Source organism: Otolemur garnettii, unplaced genomic scaffold (genome assembly GCF_000181295.1).
Source record: "Otolemur garnettii isolate 467f Iridium unplaced genomic scaffold, OtoGar3 scaffold00110, whole genome shotgun sequence".
Lineage (NCBI taxonomy): Eukaryota > Metazoa > Chordata > Mammalia > Primates > Galagidae > Otolemur > Otolemur garnettii.
The window spans coordinates 5,763,970-5,767,237 of NW_003852505.1; positions in this window are offsets into that span (position 1 = coordinate 5,763,970).

Sequence of the window (3,268 nt, forward strand, 5' to 3'; positions counted from 1 at the left end):
CTTCCCAGACTAATTCATTTGCTGGGTGGGCCAGAGTGAGTCATACTTGAGCTGCCAGCACACCCCTGCTATCTAGTTGCTGGAGACTTGTGAACTCCCCCATTTGAGACTGGGTGCTGACTGAGACAATTGATTTGGAATTCTTGATTGGGGCCAATCACCCGAGAACCACCCAAGGTGGTACCCTGGTTGTGTGCTTATGAGAAGCTTTGATTTTCCTTTCAAGTTGTTGCCCATGGAGGGTAGGGTGTCTTAGTTGCTTATATTTCTCCACAGCTGAGACTTCAACTCAGAGTTACTGATTCACTACGATTGGACAGAGATCAACTGAAAATAAGACAGAGACACTTATCCCCCACCACACCAAGCAGAATCCAGTGTCTGAGGCCATAGTACTGTATGAGTTATTTGCAAAGCTATAAGGGAAAACCTGCAGTCACCAGTCCCAGCTCTTGCACAAAAGACTGGTTAATCTCTACTCCAGGAGCCCCCAATCCAATTTTTCCTTATCTGATCATCTAGACAAATGGTGAAAAATAATCATGAGGCAGAATCAGCAGAAAAACTCTAGCAACATGAATAATCAGTGCAGATCAACTCCCTCAAGGAATGACAAGGCAGATACACCAGAAGATCCCATTCATAAACAAATGGCTGAGATGTCAGAAATCAAATTCAGAATTTGGATTACAAATAAGATTAATAGAGTGGAGGTAAAGTTGGAATTAGAAATTCAAGGAATATTTCTAAAGTTGTCTAAAGAATTCAATGAATTAAAAGATAAAATTAAAGATTTTGACATATTGAGACAAGTACTTACAGCCCTCAAAGATCTGAGAAATACAGTAGAATCCCTCAGTAACAGAATGAAGAAGGCAGAAGAAAGGATTTCCGACATTAAAGACAAAGCTTTTGAATGTTCCCAAATGCTCAAAGAGGAATAGAAGTGGAGAGAAAAAAAATGGATCATTCTCTCAGAGAGCTTTGGGACAATTCAAAGAAAACTAATATTCACCATATAGGAATTCCTGTACTTTAGGCTGTACAATAAGGCCATAGTGATCAAAACAGCATGGTACTGGCACAAAATAGAGACATAGACATCTGGAACCAAACAGAAAACCAGAGGATGAAACTAACATCTTACAGCCAACTAAGCTTTGATAAACCAAACAAGAACATACACTGGGGGAAAGAATCCTTATTCAACAAATGGTGCTGGGAGAACTGGATACCCACATGTAAAAGACCAAAACTGGACACGTACCTTTTAACACTCACCAAAATTGATTCAAGATGGACAGAAGACCTAAATTTAAGGCATGAAAAGATAAAAATCCTCAAGGAAAGCATGGGAAAAACAATTGAAGATATTGGCCTGGGGAAATACTTTATGAAGAAGACTTCCATGGCCATTCCTACAACAAAAAATATAAAAAAGAGGTCTTTATTAGACTGAAAAGACCTTCTCTAAAGAAGACATACAAAGAGTTAACAAACACAGGAAAAAATGCTCATCATCCTTAAGTATTAGAGAAATGCAAATTAAAACCAGCCTGAGATATCTAACCCAAGTGAGAATGGCCCACATCACAAAACTTCAAAACTGCAGATTCTGGCATAGATGTGGAGAGAAGGGAACACTTTTAATCTGCAGGTGGCTCTGCAAACTAACACAACCTTTATGGAAGCACATATAGAGAACCCACAAAGAACTCAAACTAGACCTCCCATTTGATCCTACAATCCCATTACTGGGCATTTACCCAGAAGAAAAAAAAATTCTTTTAACATAAGAACGCCTGCCCTACACTGTTTATTGCAGCTCCATTTACAATCGCCAAAATGTGGAAACAGCCTAAATGTCCGCCAAGTGAGGGATGGATTAGTAAGCTGTGGTATACGTGTACCATGGAATACTATTCAGCCATTAGAAAAGGATGGAGACATTACACATTTTGTATTAACCTGGATGGAAGTGAAACCCATTATTCTTAGTAAATCATGACAAGATGGAGAAACATGAATCCTATGTATCCAATTCTAATATGAGGACAATTAATGACTTAACACATGGTGGGGGTGGGGGAAGATGAGAGTACAGAGAGAGAAGGAAGGTAGTTGCTGGGTTAAGGGGTCAGGATTGTGACATACCTTTTGCGGGCAGAATGCAATTATAAGAGGGACTTTACCTAACAAATGCAATCAACATAAGCCTGTTCAAAAAATTAAAAAGAAAAATAAAATAACGGGTTATTCACCCTATAAAATACCATATCAGAGGAATCCTTCCATTTTATGAAATTTAAAATGAGAACGAACTGTAAGAAATTAAATTTATTAACTTGCCAACTAATGTCACCAAGAAAAATAATGAAAAAAAGATTTCAGAATGGGTGAATAATAGATATCCTATAAGTTTATCATCCACAGTCCATCCGCACTCTCCAGGTAACCAAGTGTGGATTAATGATTGGAGCCTGAACCCACTGAAACCATGGTGAAAGGGCCCCTACTTGGTGATCCTGTCCATACCAACAACAGTAATGTAAATGGCATCCCGGCCTGGATACATCACTCACGTGTGAAACAACCAGTGATGGAGAGTCTATAGTCCAAGGACACCCAGAGCATCTCCACCATCTTACCCTCTAAAGAAAAGACTATAGCTATTTCTTAGTCACATACAAGGAGCTGAGTGGTCTACACATGGCAGAAGTTTGAGGATGAACAGCAATGCTGTGGAACTGGTTACTGATACTTTCCTTTGCATTTGTTCACCTTCCTTCATTAATGTTAGGTGTAAGACATGATGAAAGTTGTGAAAAATGTATCCAAAAGGTAACCCAAACTAGACAAACTCTCAAAACTGTGTTATTGTTTTACCCTTATTATGAATATACAGAAAAACCTGAAGGTACTTGCATATATAATAACACCGAATATCAGATATATGTGTCTCTGAGTGGGTCAACTTTGAATTTAATATACGGTGTATGAATCCAAACAAAAAAGGTCACATATTATATGATTCCATTTGTAAGAGAAAATGAAGGGAAGGAAAATGCACAGAGGCAAAAAAATATATTAACAAGGCTTAGATAGGGCTCAGGTGGATGATCTAATGAGGAGTGAGTGGTAGCTAAGGAACACTGGGATGATTTATGTGGTGTATTTATTTATTTTGGTTTTTGTAAGCTTTATTTATTTTTGAAATATTGGCAAATATCTGTAACCATACTAAAATCAGGGAAATGGACACTTCAAG